Below are 19,270 nucleotides of genomic sequence, written 5' to 3' on the forward strand. Positions count from 1 at the left end.
CATATCAAGATGTAATCGCTAAAATTATTATTTTCGTATCAACTCCAGTAGCATCACCGAGCTTTACACGAGTTTTGATTTGTTGATATGTTGTTTTTATGAATATTTTTCTTCTCAATACTGTGCTCGATTTAAGATCAGTTTCAAATATAAACATGCAACTATCGTGACACTCCATTTTTTGTAATGTGGTACGAAATCTAATTCTAAATTCTAGTTTGGCAGATGTCTGCAACTGGATGAAAAGAGAAACCTTTCTCCTGCGCACCGTCGAAACCCTCATCATTTTATTAAAGTTTCTTTAAGGCTTCCAGGGCTCTCATTTAGTCAATTATTCTTTTGAGCAATTTTGGAACACGCTATACATACTTAATACATAAATTGACATCTTTGCCATTTTGTGGTGCATTTCGTCGTTTCTCAAATGCTCAAATCTTAAATTATGAATTGACGGAATCAAAAATGTATTCTCGACAGCTAGGCGGTACAAACAGGATGATGCTTTCAGATTAAAGATTTTTTACCACATAATTACCCTAAATAGTATAAATAAGTCAATGTTTGTGGAATCCTATGATGCATACTGCAATGTTCTCTCACTATTATTCAACATTCCATTTTTTTAAGTCTCGCTGTACAAAATTAATAATTGTGGTTGCCACCCTATTACATAGGTAGATGATAAAATAAATTATTTTGAATGTACCACAACTACACCTGTTGAAAGATCTTAGATCTAAGTGAAAATTTACTACCCACACCAACCAAACGTTTATTTTTTCAACCACATTGTAAATATAGCTTTGCTTTCTCTAAGCACTTTATAAGTGTAATAAACCTACCTTTCCAGACCACGATCGTTAAAGAGATGGTGTTCATGTAATAAACGTTTAATTTACCGCTCAAAATTAGAAACAAATTTCCCGTAAAGCTAAACTTTACATACCTCGTTTGACAACCTCTATCGACGAAAGATAAAAATACACCCGCTACTTTTTATAAATAGTATCTACCAAAAATATTTTATCTCTTTTAATATATCTCGCACGGTACAGTTAATCCATCGGCAAATTAATTTCAACTACCATAAGTTTGAAAAATAACGGCGATTATATTAAAATATTAACTAAATCGTGGGCCAAATTTATGTGCGAAGATTTTTTAATATATTATATATCTCTTATTTAAAATTGTGACCTACCTGTACGACCAAGCTCTTTGCGAGTATCAAATTTTCAAAATTAGGCATTAGCATAACCCGCTTTGCGCAATGTAAATTTGCGGTTTTTAGATGGCAGATGGGAAATGGGAATTTTGTTTAAAAGAATAATTTCCTGTCTTAAAATGAACCGTTCTCTTTGGAATAGTGAAATCCATACTTCGAGGCACTTTATTAATGAAACAATAAGCGTCGGGGTGGTATAGCTTAAACTGTAGTTAGCGTAATATTGTGTTAGTGAAATTGTTATTTAATATCACACGGTCATACAACCCTACTCAAGCTTGTAATTCCGTCTCACTTGAAAATAAACACGGTCTCTTGAATTCTGAAATTTCTAAATTATGTTGTGCTGGACACTGTCTGAAACCATACCAACATATACCCCTCAAATATACTAAATAGTTAATGATTTTGAAGGAGCGTTTATTGCGGATATTGCTTTAGAATGCAAAATTTCTATTACAGCAACCACTGTGCATTTGTCTCGATATCAACATCACAATGAAATAGTTCTGAATTTAATTTAGAGCTCAAAAATAGTAAGCTTATGTGATGCTGTCGCGGTCGTTTCCATTCTCATATGTTCTGAACGTCATTTTATATCGTGCTCCGCATCCAATGACAGTTGTCATTAGAATGCACAATCATCTGTTTCACTTTATCTGCTCTTGCGGTTCAAGTGATCCCTTTGTCAACCCTTACGAGCCTCCTCATTCAAACCTATTACAATGTCAATCTGATGTAAAATAAAGTATCCAAGATGCAAAGCGTTATAATAGCTTTCAACATTTCTATAGCTATTAAGATAGCCATAGCGCAGGTGCCCCAGGTCTTATTCTTCATCAATAGCGTAGGATCGCCTTCATTCGTAGCTTGACATCAGCTGTCATATAAAAGTCGCTGACACGAATCTTCATGTTAACTTCACTTACTTGCCGTAACACCTCGTTCCCTAAGGGAAGAACCGCCAGACTAGTGACAGTTAGGTACATTAGAGCCTCAACCGCTTACTTAAAGTGTTAGGGCTAAACGGAAGGGCACCAAATCAAAAATGAAGAAGACAATGATAGCGCCGTGACGCAGGGTGGTAACGTTCGAGGAAAGAGGTGAAGAAAGCGAATTGGTAAAAGAATCTTGACAACGAGGATGAACACAAAATGAATGCAGGAAGAAAAAAGAGGGAAAGGGATATTGGTGTCGAAAAGAGGAGTAGGAGAAAGAATCGGAAATGAGCTGACAAAAAGGGACATGGAAGTAGTAGTTACAATGATCTAATAAGGAAGTGATTCCAAAATATTTATGGGAAGGAATAAAAATATTAATATAATGAAGAAATTCAGATGTGGAAATGAGGAGGGGGTGAAAAAGAAATGGAGACAAGAAAGAGAATGTAAGATACATGGAAAGGAAGACGAGAACATAGAACATATGTTATCCAATTGTGCAAGCAGGTGGAAAAGGAAGGGAGAAGCAGGAGTGAGATGCTGAAACAGGGGGTGGAGGTGAGAAGTGGATACTAAAGACGTTTTAGATTTGGGGATCATTTAAATTGTAAAGTTTTGGCATTTTCGCGTCTAATAAAGATTGATTGATAAATATTGAATAGATAGATTACGAAAAATCTATGTCTCGTCTAGTTAAAGCTGCAAGATACATTAAACTTCATGGAACATAAGCTTTGACATCCCTTCATTTTTCATAGCGTTTGAATTTCTTTCTTTTAGCAATTTATTTATATACTAAAATAATTCCCTTGGCCTAATGTATCAGTATATGAATACTGACACCGTTAGGCGTCTTATTCGCTAAACTCGCGACTTCGTGCAACATTTNACAACTACCCGTTGATAGTTTAACCGCGTGTGTAAAAAGATCATTCACGAAAAAGAGAATATTCTATAATCGATCAATTTTATTTTATTGACAAATTTCTATTAATTTCAAATCTGTTACATACATACTTGATTACTATAAATGCATCTTTCTTCAAAGATAGCCATAGCGCAGGTGCCCCAGGTCTTATTCTTCATCAATAGCGTAGGATCGCCTTCATTCGTAGCTTGACATCAGCTGTCATATAAAAGTCGCTGACACGAATCTTCATGTTAACTTCACTTACTTGCCGTAACACCTCGTTCCCTAAGGGAAGAACCGCCAGACTAGTGACAGTTAGGTACATTAGAGCCTCAACCGCTTACTTAAAGTGTTAGGGCTAAACGGAAGGGCACCAAATCAAAAATGAAGAAGACAATGATAGCGCCGTGACGCAGGGTGGTAAGGTTCGAGGAAAGAGGTGAAGAAAGCGAATTGGTAAAAGAATTCTTGACAACGAGGATGAACACAAAATGAATGAGGAAGAAAAAAGAGGGAAAGGGATATTGGTGTCGAAAAGAGGAGTAGGAGAAAGAATCGGAAATGAGCTGACAAAAAGGGACATGGAAGTAGTAGTTACAATGATCTAATAAGGAAGTGATTCCAAAATATTTATGGGAAGGAATAAAAATATTAATATAATGAAGAAATTCAGATGTGGAAATGAGGAGGGGGTGAAAAAGAAATGGAGACAAGAAAGAGAATGTAAGATACATGGAAAGGAAGACGAGAACATAGAACATATGTTATCCAATTGTGCAAGCAGGTGGAAAAGGAAGGGAGAAGCAGGAGTGAGATGCTGAAACAGGGGGTGGAGGTGAGAAGTGGATACTAAAGACGTTTTAGATTTGGGGATCATTTAAATTGTAAAGTTTTGGCATTTTCGCGTCTAATAAAGATTGATTGATAAATATTGAATAGATAGATTACGAAAAATCTATGTCTCGTCTAGTTAAAGCTGCAAGATACATTAAACTTCATGGAACATAAGCTTTGACATCCCTTCATTTTTCATAGCGTTTGAATTTCTTTCTTTTAGCAATTTATTTATATACTAAAATAATTCCCTTGGCCTAATGTATCAGTATATGAATACTGACACCGTTAGGCGTCTTATTCGCTAAACTCGCGACTTCGTGCAACATTTTTTATTTTGTCATTAGCTACATTATAATTATGACAAAAATGATTTAATTTTGAGTGTGTTGCCTCAGAAATGGCCTTTTAGTCCCTCATCTCTTCACTTTTAATAGCCGTAGAATCTCCGCTATCGCTTTTATTCGATAGATATAGGTCCCGCGCTAATGCATCATGAATTTTGCCACACAAAACATCAGGGTAGTTTCCATTTATTTAGGCATCAAGTTCGTGGAGAATACCGCAAAAAGTATATTTTGTGTTCTTCGTACTACGCCCTCTTTCTATTTCCCTATATTATCCACTGTCGTCGGAGGAACGGTGAAATATATTGCTTTGATAAATAGAAACTGAATTGTGTGCTTTTCCTATCATAATAACCTTTTTCAATTGTGCAAAAACTTAATTTATTCAGCACTTTAGTTGGGTACGCAACTATTTTACCCGGCGCTTCTTTGTTCTGCTATCTATAGCACCCTCTTCCTACGTTAAAAGTGACGAAAGGCTACCCTCGATATACTTTATCTGTAGATGCTATAGATAGGTCGATATATCAATAAATGTAACAAAAATATAAGGATGTCAGTAAAATTAAAATATCCCCAGAATTCATCAGAACATCGGTAGGGTATGATGTGTATAGTTTGGAGGAGGAATTGTTTAGCTGAGATGTGTCTATTTCTTCGCCTTCCCCTAACTTTTGGTTATTGGTTTAAGCGCCTTCTGTGCTATTTTATAATTGGTTAATTAATTCAGTTATTATAATTAAAATACCTTTACTTGTGGGATTCCGTACGTGTTTGACCCTTCATGTATATTCGGAATTAATAAATTGTGATTCATACCCCTAAAGTGAACCGGAGACTGTGATACGCGGACCAGTAAAAATAAGTTGTTAATTTGTGCCTGTCTAAAGGGTAAGGGTGCTTTTTAACTAAAGCTAGCACTTTTATAAGAAAATGATCTTGATGGCTGTTTAACAGGATCTTCTCCACGTGCATTCTTTTAACCTTACCGCATTAACACAAAAGAGAACTGTAGATAATGGCGGGATAGCTTCTTAGGAAATCCCGTTGCGTTAAGGGACAATATCTTTAATAAAGGAGATTATTATCCGCCCCTTTCAATCCATTACTTAAACGTCTCAGAAATTCATTATCGTTACGAAGTGCTTTTGATACCGAATGAAAGTAGCTTTAAAATTGAGTTCATGTACCTGTCGTAATTAATTTGTCACGTTTAATTAACCGAAAACATGGCAACCTGAATATTGCACGCACTTACACTGTTTACCTGAAGAAGTTTACTTTAGTAACTAAGTGACAGAGTAAATTTAGTTTATTATTTCATTTTTTGTGTAAAATTGATTACTCATCGGGGTTTTTTGACATCTTTATTAATGGTCCTTATAAGCTTCGTAAGGTTTTTGGTAAACGATTTAATGGAATGGAATTGAAAACTGCTCGCGATAAAATTAGTTTTGAAGGCAATTAATCTTTTAATTCTGCTTAATCGTAATTTTGCAAAAAAGCACTTTGACGATGAATTTGGTAAATCTACTACGAAACTACTCGTTCGTGTTTCGAAATTAATTCAGGTGCTGTGAAAATTTATACCCCCCATTTAGTGGTGTAATCGTTTTAAACGTACACTAAAAACATGCATTAGGGCTAGTGTAAATAAGTACCTACTCCAACTACTCGAGTCAATGCACGAACAAGTCTGTTAAATAACTACAGCGTTTGGAGCGCTCCCTTCTAAATGCTGGAGTGGAAAAGGATTGAAAGATCTAGTGAACGACTGCGAATAAAGAGTATTCATTATGAACGTCAATCTAAACTTTTCTTCTTTTTCTAAATGATTAAAAAAGGTTAGGACGGAAATCAAAGCGCCATTAATCTTATAATGAGTAAAAAGAGACATGGGAAAATTACTCCTTTTTTGTGACACGTTGAACAATAGAAAACGAAATAATTTATATCTCCAGTCACCTATTGACAGCTACGACTATGAAAGTTCGTGTAGTTTTCTCCCACGTTCATATATCGGATATCGACAGAGGGTGGAAAATGCGTAATCGTATAGTAATCCCTTACAACGAAGCAATTTTGAAAACCTTTCTTAAGCTGGAAGGGTCGATAAAGTCAATAGAGATTGAGATGTAAGTGTATAAAATTGTCGAACAATTCCATATCCACTTTGCAGGGACCGATTGGCGTTCCCGCCTGCTTTTAGCATTGAGCGTCTAATAAAGAACATATTGTGTTTGTACAAGGTGTTTCAGAGAGTCTTATTGTTTTATTTAAAATTTTGCGCAGATTTAATATTATTTGCGCTTATATATTTTCATAGGTTATCCCTTATCTAAATTGGTTGTGGATTTATCATTTTTCAATTACGATCATCATTTTCTATTAATAATGCTTCCGAAACACAGCAAATTGAAAAGCTACTTAAAACATTTAATTTGTATAATTCTGATATATTGGTCTAGCAAAGAATGTTTAGGCTTCTTCGGTCCACTATATTTTCCCTTTTAGGGGTTGAGTCTACCACATACACTGTTGTGTAAACTATGTCATGTAGACGTGTATTTAGTAGCATTTAAAATAACGATAGATCAATCTATATGATGAATTTCAATTGTTTTTTGGCGTAAATGTGGTTCTTTGTTTGAGATTGAACGCAATGTCGATCATATCATTTGAATTTGAAGTCAATGTGATTTGGTGCTTAATTTTGTTTAAATGCGCACAGTATTTGATTTTATTTTACTGTCCATTTAGAAAGTTAAAAAATATTAAAAAATAAAAAATTAAAAAGATAAGTGTGTAATATAATTCTTTGGAATTATGGCCTTGGTAAAGGCTACTGAGTTTTCTCAGATTGATCAAATTAACGTCCTGTTGAGTTTTTCACTACGTTTTTCTTAGTAGCGAATGCTGTACGTGCCCTGGAAAAATTATAATCATTCCGTATAAAAGATTTGGTGAGTACCTATGTTTTGTTGAGCTAGTTGGACAAGTGCTTGTGGGTGGTTTAGGGACCGTTTGCCGTTGATCATACAAATATGTTATGGTTATTGGATGGAATGTTTTATCAATATTGCTGTGGGATTTTACATTTGCCTTATTTGTAAAATTTTCGTGGGCCGAAATTATATCAACACCGCCACAAACACTGTTCACTAGGGCACATGAAATCAAGCTCATAATCTTCTTGTTCTTTTTATCGCCGTCTCTCAATTACCTCAACTTTTTCTCTTCTCCAAAAAGTACTTGGTGGACACTTTTGAACGGTTCTTCTTTCCAATTAATGAAATGCGGAACTCAAAGAAGAACGCATATCGTAATAATAAACGTAGAGCACATTGTGCCTGGAGCATTACACAGTGAAACGAACTATTACAGACTATTACAGACATGTTTTTTTAGATATTGAAAATGAACATTCATTTTATGACAAAAAACATGCTATACAAATAATGTCCATTTGAGATGCAATCTAAGCGGCCAAATTAGTTTGAGTATGGAAGTGGAACATAAAAAGTTGACCAAGGAGAACAAGCCTGAATATAACGCGCGAGGGGTCCTAATGCATTATTGCTTTTTACTATTAATGCGATTAATAAGCAATTAATATTCATTGGAAAACGCAAAAAAAATGTGACGAGGTGAAAATTATTTTGGGACGCAAAGTATTTCGGTCACGTAGTTCACGCATATTCGCGCAAGTGGTCAGAATCACGTATAATGCTTTACTACTGGTCACGTTGGCCCACGTGGCGCGTGGCTATTTTAAAGCTTCACTGAATTCGTATGAAAGCCAAATGCCGATTTTTCCAATGGAAATGTAACGGCCAATAAAACGTTGCAGATGAAAGTTATGCATAACATCTTAAAAAATCTAAAATAAAACCGAAAGCATAACAGTAGGGTATAGGGAATTGCATTAATCAATGTGGAATTTTTTGACATTTCGAAGTGCAAAAAAATATGGCACGTTTCGTTTGAAAAAATCAACTTTTTAAGGTTTGAAGTTGTTAAAGTTGACCATTAGTTTTAAAACACCCTGTACAGGGGCGATCCAAATTTAAATCATTTTCATGTATCATCAAATCAGTACTGTCGATTTTGGAATACTTTTGAAGAGTCATGGGTACAGGGTTCAAAATTTTGAAAAATCTTGAATAACTTGAGAATCTTTGATACTGGGTATAGGGAAATCTGGTATCAAACGACGAAGATTTTCCTGTAGATTTCAAAAATGTCCATAACATACAGGGCGTTCTATTTAAAATAAGAAAGGAACCGGAAGTAAAACGATTATGATAATATTTTCTTTTGATAGATCAAGAAAAACTATGTTGGTACGCTAATTTTCAGATTTAATTTTTCAATGAAAGCCTGAATACTTTTAGGTAACCATTTGCGTGAAACAGCCTGTATATTTGATAATATGACAGTTTTTATAGAAGTTTTCTTTCTCACTCAACCTAGACAAGTACTTTAGTGTTTTTACGCAGAAAATAAAATTTGATAAAAACTCCATTGCTGTACTGGGCAATTTATACCGCGCCTTTAATTTATTCGCCTCTTATGATTTATGTAGAGATCATATGTCCGCGATAATCCATCGAATTGAAAGAGTCTACGAACACAGACAAAAAACTAAAACAGATTAATTTCATATTTCAAGCTTCAGCGCACATTGAATTGATTGAATGGTTTTTTTACCGAGTGAACTTCCTAATACGGTTAAGAAGTGCGTAATAGAAAAAAGGTTTATATTGCGCCCATTTCAAGCGGAAACTAATAATATAAATTTAATGCACGAAGGAATGCTTGCCGTTTATCAATCGATGAGGAATTTAAAGCAATTATACGCTTTTCAGAAACATGTAGGCATTGTATCTTACTTTTAATTACTGGCCAATGTCAATGGCGAGTTGACTCACCAATTAGTATTACGAAATGGAACCAGTTCAGTAACATCCTCGCAGCTTCTTCGGTAGATTTATGAGTTACAATTGCAGTTTACTACAAATGAACGTATTGTGCACATTTATTACACCATAACGTTGGTACACGGTGATGATTTAGAGGCGACGAATCAAAATGAAAATCAGGAATTGCAGCATAAATTTTATTGTGGTGAAGTGGCATATCTGACCGAAGTTCAAAACTTCCTTTGAAATTCTTCCATATGAAAGCTTCACAAAGTTAAAATCTCGAAAAGTAGCATTTGAAATTTTGAAGAAAGAAAAATGCACAAAAATTATCTGTTTCGATTATAAAAGGAAAATTGAAACGAAATTAAGAACTCTAAATTTCAACTTGAAACCCTCAATTCCCAAATTTGGAATATGAAGAGTGTAGTACAAGTCATTCTAAGCTTCACATTTCAATTGAAACTCAAAAGAAGAAGGTGCTCAGTTATAAATTTTAATTTAGGAACCAAAGTTGAACGTATATAGCAAATTTCAAGGAAACTTCAAATTTCTATTTGGTGTTTAAAAAATATTTTGATGGCAATTTTGAAACGAAACTTCTAACGCTTAAAAGGCCGGGGAAGCTTTACGTTTGAACTAGCAACCCTGGTTTTTAAGATTTGTAGCATTAAGGGCGTAGAAGGAATAATTTCAAACAAGGATTGTAGTGATGATTTATACTTTCAATTGTTCAATTTATAAATTTGTCAACAAACATCTTTAGATCCAATCTCGTACCACAATTTAATCTACAATAACGGACAAGCTAGGCCAACCCCTTCAGAAGGAAGTGGTGTCCTCCAACAACGTTCGCGTCCACTAATTACATCTGAATCCCCAAATTATGAATCCAATCGCCAGAGATCAATATAATTATTCTGAAGATGGCAATTAGAATTCCATGCGTTCTACCTTACGCTTTCAGCTGTTTGTTTAATTGACGTGTACCGCGATACGTTTACGAAAGAAAGGACCCACAAAACAAGCGCTGGTAATCTGCCCGGCAAATTGTGTGGTCAAATTCCATCAATAGATGGAGCCATCTATTAAATTGCTGTAAATGTCTTTCGACAAGTAAAAAAAACCGTACACAATAATAATGCTTGGTAATGGAGAAAATAAATCGTTACAAGAACACGATCAGATTTGTCTTCTTTCCTTGAAGGACTTAAAAAATACAATCTTACTATTAACCAGAATAAAAGTGCCCCTTTTCAGAGAGTCATGGGTATGTTTTCGCATTATTCTAAGTGGATACCGCGATTTTCCGAGAAAATTAACAGAATTGCTAATACCAAAAGGTTTCCAATGCCAGAAGATGCAATTTCTGATTTCAACAAATTAAAGACTGAAATCGCTCAATCGGCTGTTACTGCAATTGATAATAATGTGTCTTTTGTTGCAGAGACCGATGCCTCCGTGCATTCAATAGCAGTAATTTTCAGTGAATCTGGAAGCCCTGTTTCTTTCTTCTCAAGCAAACGGTCACAAATTGAACAGAAGCATTCAACTGTAGAAAAGAGGCGTTAGCACTTAGCAATCGTTGAAGCCCTCAAGAAATGGTGTCATTGTTAGATTGGGAAACTTTTCAAATTAACAACGGATCAAAGGTCAGTATCTTCCATTTTTGATGATAAACATCGAAGTAAAATTAAAAACGAACAACGTCGGAGAGTGAACTCTCTTGTTACTCCTACGATATCATTTATCTAACCGGAGACACTTTCTCTCGAATTTGCGGTGCCACCTTCTTGAAATACATAACGCACTTTGTCACTGGAATAACTCGAATGTATCACTGGATACAATCACGAAATATGCCCAATACATATATGTTAAGAAAATTACAGCATCCTACTTGTAGAGAATTGAAACCAGAGTTTACTAAATATAGGGGTAGCTCAAAGATTAAATGTTGATTTTAAAGGGTGAATTACGACAAATACAAGAAATCGATATATTCTTACAATTACTCAAGATTCTCTTTTACATATTATACGCATGTCAGGACTTCTATTGAAGAGGCTTATCTATTAAAGACTAATCCAGAATATGCTGTTGTTCGTCTTCTTGATGGGAGAGATGATACGGTATCTCTATAAGACACTTAGCACCCCAAGCAAGTCTAACTGAAATACCTGACGCTTGTGATGGCCCATAAAGCATTAAAATCTTAAATTCTACTGAAAAAGATCAGGATCAACAAAATGAATTATCCCTTCTACTACTCATCGTGAAAATATACAAGACTCTGAACCTAGGAGGAATACTATTGATGAACACCTTCAGGAATTTAAAGAAGGCTTCTAAATAAAGTGTCTAAGTATATTTGACAGCAACTTTGAATTTAAACTTGAATTCTTTGAATTCGAAAGATGAAAACTTTACAAAATAGGAATTGGAAAGAAAATTAATTTCAACCTGCCACAATTTCAAAACTGGAGTACAAAAAATGTTTTTAGTTACGCACGATCCTGAAATGAAAATTGAAACTCTAAGTTTGGCAGTAATTCTAAATTTTAAACTTCATTTAGAAAGCCAACACTTAAGATTTGGTCATGAAGACTGCACATTAGAAGATAATTCCAAACTGAAATTTTAAAACGGGTATACTAACAGTAGGTAGGTCTTATGCCGAATATTCACAATTAATTAGCAAATTTCTGTCAAGCCATATCCTAGAGTTATCCTCAAATCTTTGAAGCACCTGAATTTATTTGTGAATAATAATTAAATTACGCTATCATAAATTAAGCTTTTAGCACCATTTCGTGTAGCTAATGCGTCAAGCTTTCGACACTTTCAAGCATACTGCACTAGAAGAAGCAATTTTGAATGAGCTAATTCATTCACATTAAACCATCAACGAAATGCAAATGGGCATGCTCAGTATAATCCTGAAAAGTAGACAAACAACATCGTTACGTTATACACTGAAGTTAAATTGCGATCAACACGATATGAAATAAAAAGATAATAATGTTATAGCCAAGTCGATCAAATTAAGAGGAGAAATGGACTCTAATATTTATTGCCCGCCTTTCGTTCGCCCACGTGCTCTCAGTCTCCTATTTCATATGTGTTATTGAACTTTTTTTCTTCTTGGCTAACAACGAAGTGGTGGCAAAATGATTTTTATCGCACCCGTTCAGCAGTGCCACTTTTAAAAATTGTGCGTCCTACATAAACTTTTACAAAGAAGAAAACGGTGAGCTTTTGCGTTTGATTTAATAAAAACTCTATAAATCTAAATTACATTTTGTCATCTTTTAACGTCATCCTGCCAGCAAGTTTTTAATTCTTTCCAGTTTACAACCTTTTTTTGAGGGTTTTATGACTCGATTGCGTTGAGACTTTTATATAAGGGAGTATTTTTCGCATCAATTCTGACCCCAAACTGCTCCAGTTATTTTTAGATGCCCCTTGTTTCGCACCACTTTAGAATATTATATATCTTTGCATGCGTACCTTCGTATAAGGGGATAACAGGACTCTATCGCGATAGTAATAGAGAAGGAGTACGAAAAGAAAATGAACCTGCTTTTTTAGGGTTGAAGTGTTTTTATATTCAAGGGGTTAAGGATGTCTATACTATAATCATTATTCGCTAAAATCGGGAAAGCAAGAGGAAAATTATGATGGAGCACTTATTTATTATTATACCAATTAATACAAATGCATGAAATATTTTGAAATTGAAAGAAGACAAGAGACGAAGAATCGCATACGATTTTCAGTAGGAGAATTTTTTGATACTAGGCTCGCATTCGAAAACGCGCCTTTTAATACGGCTCATACTCCATAGCATCAAAACTCGTATAAATCGGTTGGCTAAGGTTTGCCATCGCGGTCTCTTTTCGTTCTTGAAGTAGATGAAGAACATGCAGACGGACAAAACCATCACACATTTCTTTCAAAAAATTCCATTAAAAGAGGATTTTTACAGAAATGAACTTTTAAAATGATATGATTGAAAAAGTAAGAAACCAACTAAATTTCGAGGGTTTAAGGGGTGTTAAGGGGAAACACGAAAGGAGGGAGGTCAAAAATTCTTATCTACAATATATTATGACTGGCAAGAAAATAAAAACAACTGCTCATTTTGCAAGTTCCTCTATTCCATTCGGATATGGTACATGTCATGACACGAAATCCGTATTCTGTCGTGTTTTGACTATTCCGCAAAAAATGTAAGAATACATAGCGGTAAGACATTTTTTTCTAGATTTGCATGTGCCACAGCACTAGTTTTCACCTTCAGAATCATCGAACAAGAGAGGTATAATAAATTAAAATAAATAAATAAATAAATAAACAGAAACTCAAGCATTTTACCACAGACAAAATAAACCACTTTCACACTAATATCTTATTTAAAAACCGCCACGATTTTAAACGGAGCAAGCTGCGGGCGTAACGAAAACGAAATTGTTTCGCTTTAACATTTGTTAAAGTTAGTTTAGCTTAATGGTGCAAGTAAGTTAATTTCTAAAGCTTTTTTAGAACCTCGTTGGGTGCTGTGCACTTTTAATGAGGAGCAGAGATAGTGTAAAAAGTCCAAAACGATTTCAACGAAGCGCACCCTAAAGCTTCGGCAATACAATCTGGAATGTGGCAATCTCTAATATCGTCATAATGCAACATTTCAAACTCTGTTGCTGGATGTTGCATTCCAACATAGATTAAAATAGATAAATTATACTGCATATATTGGCGTTCCATTCTGCAGTACGATATTTAGAAGGCATTTTATGCTGAAATGCATACGACTAAGATATATTTGTATCCTGTAATCGATTACTTGTTTCTCAAGAGCCTGTTACGTGCATACGGCTAGGAAAATTCAAACCCTTGTTTCACATAATTAAACTTTTGATACAAACAAAACGATCTCTTTAGCATAGCTGGGAGTCATGGGCGAAATAGTCTAATCTGTACATTTTCCCGCTCCCGCGCTACAAAGCGCATTTTTTTTTATTTTCCTAGCCAAATGGGAATTTCCATTCTTCTGCAAAACGTTTTATTTCTCAACGGCATTAGAGAACTAAACGCAAGTTAATTAAATAGAGTTTATTTGAAATTGGATTGAAAATATAAAGGTCGATTTGCATCTTCACAGAATCTCGCGTAACGTTCGCAGTAAATTGGAAGTGAAACAAGTTTGTCTTCTCACCTCATAAATCGTTTTTGCACTTATCTAGTATCTAGCGGCTAGTTTTAAACTGGTTCAAAAACCCTATTAATTTCATAATCGCTGGAGCAAAAGAATTCTTAGATTTGAGGAAACTTTGTCGTTGGTGCGATTAAATTATGAAGTTCCACTTTAGCGTCTATCGTGTAGATGAAAATGCACCCAGTTCGTATTTTAGTCGCCGACTGTCCCACATATCAAATTAAAGGTTTCATCATGTAAATAAATGTTTACTTCAATTGAAGAGATGACTCCATCTAGACTCCTACTCGTAAACCTTTTCACAAAAAAATGCGAATGCATTTATTGCTTAAAGTACCGTTTGAGTACTACCTCAAAATAACAGAAAGCTGCATTGGAAACTACCCATCAATACACTGGATATCGATAACCAGCATATTAATATACAACAGTACCATTTAGTACTTCTAAATATATATGCAATCAGTTTTTGAGGATTTAACGATATGCTTGTAGTGGTTCCTGTCTAAATGACGCTAGCCAGTACACGGGAAATTGGTAACCAGACCAGATAAATAGACAACAGTACTATATAGTACTTATGTACTACTGATTTAATGTGAATTCACTTTTCTGTAAAAATTGTTGTATCCTTAATGGTACCGTAATGAAAGGTCTTGACGAAAGTAATGATCGAAAGGGTAATACATGTGCAAAATGATGTATCAAAAGAATACAAGACAATATCATTGATTATGGATTACTGTGTGCAATGGTATGCGGTCACTACACCACCCACAGTGGTCTTTTCTCGTACACACATCCTTCATCTGCTAGAAGCAAAATCCTACTATTGACTTAAAATTTCTCAAACTGAGAGACTCGCTGGCATGAAAACTCTATCTGGGTCGCGCTAGGGATTCGAATAAACACACAATTAATAGATTGACAATGACAAAAATTCATTCCGAAACACAATGAAACAGAATCTCTGAAAGAAGGAAAGCTTGTTTGGGCATATTATGCCGTAGCAGGCGGTCACAAATAAAATAAGAAATCTTAAAATTACTTATAGCTTTTTTACTAACTCGAATAATCTGGCCGTACAAGATAGCGATATAAGGCGCACTAACGTCACAACGCTGGCAGCTTTTTTTTTGTTGCATAACATTGATGAGTAAGGTGAACACATTTTCGGTGGTAGTTCACACGGTAAAAACTTTTAACTTTTAATAAGAAGAGAACCTTTACCAATGGCCCAGCTGTACAGTGTACACTGCTTCCTTTTTCAACTTTTTCCGTAATCGTCCTCAACAAAAAAATAGGGCAGTTTGCTCGTAATTTAGCGTAGAAAGATGTACACGTCCTTTCCAATTTTAATGTCCCGATGCTGAAAACTACCACATACTTTTTTTTTTTATTAATGTTCATACGGCCATAACGACAGAGGTTTTTTGGCCTGACTTGATTGTTTACAGGTTATAGATAATAGGTAGGTATATGTTATAACTTATAATAGTTCTGTTTCGGTGAGAAATCCTATCAGATCTTCTACTTGGTGCTCGAATATATCCTTTAGGTTATCCTTTAGATGATATTTATTTCTTTGTCTTGTATATTCTGAACACATCAGGAGTATATGTTCCACAGTCAGGTGTTCGTTGCATTTCTCGCATGATGGTTTTGGCTCTCTTCTCAATAAGTACGAGTGTGTGATTTTCGTATGGCCCAACCTTATACGAGTTAGTGTTGTTCTCATTCTCCGGCTGATATTCATAGGTGATTGCCATTTGGTAGGTTTTTCTTTTATGGTTCGTAGTTTGTTGTTTGTTATGTCATTCCACTCTATGAAACCTGTCAATTTATTTTATTTTTCGATTTTATTTTATATACTCTTTATTTATTCCACCAAATGATAACTCGTGCCTTGATGCGTATCAGTTTTGTATGTTCGTCCCATCATATGTCCTTTGTTTTTATATTACACCCTTGTGTCACATACCTATATGATAAGTGTAAGCGTAAGCTAAATTATTATTATTATTTTATGTAAATCAAAATTTTAATGTGTAGTGTACGTCCATATTTATATTTATTGAAAATGTGTAGTTATATCTCGAATGTTGCTGTTTTATATTTAGGTTATTTACATTGTGCATTATTGACATGTCAAAGCCACATTTGGTACTCTGACAATAAATGATTTGATTTGATTTGATGTTGCTCATAGGCATGTCAGGTTCTTCTTTCCTAGTGGCGGCTTTGGCTAGTTGGTCAGCTTCTTCGTTTTGTTTGATGTTGCAGTGTGAGGGAATTCATACAAATTGCACCGTCTGTTCAGTTTGATGAAGTTTATGTATCGAATTTCTTATTTTAACAACTTCTGGTTCTGTAGGGTAGATATTTGTCAGGCTTTTGAGTGCACTAAGTGAATCACTAAGTATTACAATGCTTTTAAGTTTCTTGTGACCGGCTACCATTAACGCTGAATTTATCGCGTATAATTCTGCTGTGTATATCGAACTGACTTTTGATAATTTGAATTGTTTGTTTTCGTCTTTATAGACATAAGCACACGCGGTGCCACTATGTGTTACTGATCCGTCAGTGTATATGTTTGATGAGTTCGGTATTGATTGCAGGATAGAGTTTAGGTGGCTCTGGTATAGTAGGGGAGGAGTACAGTTTTTAGGATGAGAGGTGAGCTCTACATTTATTTTAGGCGAGGTTATTAACCAGGGGGCTATCGTCGTTATTTCCTTTGCATTGATCGATGTGATAGGAATGTTTAATTCATTTACTATTTGTTTTGCTTTAATATTGAAAGGTATATGGTAGGACGGTTTGATTCTGTATATGTTTTGAAATCGAGGTGATGCGACTTTTTCGTGGTTTGGGTGTTGATCGTTTCCTAGCGTTGAGATGAGTAGTTTACTAATTGGCACATTCTCCTGTATTTTAACGGTAGTTGTCCACTTTCTGCGTAAATACTTATCACAGGGCTGGTTCGAAAAGCTCTTGTAGCATATCGGAGTCCATTATTATAGATGGCGTCTACAGTTTTCAGTATATTGTTGTTGGTTGATTGGTAAAGGAAGCTTCCGTAATCAATTTTTGATCTGACTAAGGTGTTCACTATAAACGTGAGGATGTCGTCGTCGGCTCCCCATTCTTGATGTGATAAAGCTTTTATGACGTTTAGGGTTTTTCTACATTTATCTCGTAAGGACTTGATGTGGGGTATCCATGTTAATTTAGAGTCTAACCACATTCCCAAATATTTAAATTTGTTTACATACGTTAGTGGTGTCTGTCCGATGAAGAGCGGTGGGTTATGTGAATTATATTTCTTCGTGAAGTTCATGCATTTGCTTTTCTCCGTAGAAAATGCTAGTCCATTCTGCGTTGACCATTCTTGCAAGGAGTTGATAGAGTTTTGTATAACATTTTGGATTTCTGTGATGTTTTTGTGGGCATAATATATTAAGAGGTCGTTTGCGAATAAAGCATACTTTATCGGGTGGTTCAGTTTTTCGCTGATGTTGTTGATCGCCACCAGGAAAAGTGTTACGCTAAGTACAGAGCCTTGCGGGATACCGTTTTCTTGCTTTTGCATTTCCGAGAAAGTGTTTCCTATTCTAACACAAAATTCTCGACTTTCAAGAAAATTATTTACAAAGTGTACCATGTGACCTTTGAATCCCCAGTTAAGCATTGTTTCTATGATTCTAGTTTTCCATGTAGTGTTATAAGCTCTTTTAATATCGAAAAATGTTGCTATTAAGTATTCCTGATTTATGAAGGCATTTTTAATGTCACATTCTAGTTGAGTTAATGGATCCATAGTTGATCGTGTTTTTCTGAAGCCATTTTGATATTTGGTAATTTTATTTTGTTTTTCAAGGCACCAGTTGAGTCTATTATTAATAATTCTTTCCATTATCTTACATAATGTGCAGGTTAGAGATATTGGCCTGTAACTATTTGGATCTGTGTCGCATTTGTTTGGTTTTAAGATTAGGATTATCACGGCTTTCCTCCAGGTCTGAGGAAGTGTATTTTTTATCCATATATGATTATATAGTTTTAGTATGTGTTCCTTAAACTCATTAGGAAGGTTTTTAATCATAAAGTAATGTACATCATCTATTCCCGGGCTCGAGTCTTTAGAAGATTTTAGCGCATGTTCTAATTCATCCATGTTAATTTGCACATTGTATTCTTCATTGTTTACGTTTGGTATCAGTGTTGTATACTTTTCTTGTTCAGTTTTGTATTTCAAAAATTTTTGGTCGTATTGGGTTGACGACGAATCTTCTGCGAAGGTTTGGGCCAGGATATTTGCTATGTCTTCCTGGGTAGTATGGATTATGTTGTTGGCTTTGAGGGCAGTTATGTGGAAATTCGATTGTGTTCCTTGCATATTTTTTATTTTCTTCCACATCTCTTTATTTCTAGTATTGTTATTTATTGTGTTTATATAGCTTGCCCATGTCTGTTGCTTGCTTGTTTTTACCGTTCTCCTTGCGATTGCTTTGTATTTCTTGTATTCTATCCAGTTTTCGATTGTTTTATGTTTTTGATATTGGTTGAAAGCCACAGTTTTATTTTTGATAGCGCTTTTGCAGCTGGGGTTCCACCATGGAACTTTGTATCCTTTTTTTGTGCATTCTGTGGAGGGTATGGTTTTGTTTGCTGCATCGATTATTGTTTTTGTTATTTTCTCCGAAAGTTGGTCTACGTTATCTGTTGGGTGAAGCGTGACTGTTGATAGGTTTAAAGTCGTCGCAAATAGTTCCCAGTTAGCTTTGGATATTTTCCATTTTTTATGATGGGAAGAGGGTTGTGTTGGTTTTTGGGTGTTGGCTATTATTATTGGGAAATGATCGCTACCCGC

The sequence above is a fragment of the Photinus pyralis genome, unplaced genomic scaffold (genome assembly GCF_008802855.1).
Source record: "Photinus pyralis isolate 1611_PpyrPB1 unplaced genomic scaffold, Ppyr1.3 Ppyr1.4_LG7, whole genome shotgun sequence".
Lineage (NCBI taxonomy): Eukaryota > Metazoa > Arthropoda > Insecta > Coleoptera > Lampyridae > Photinus > Photinus pyralis.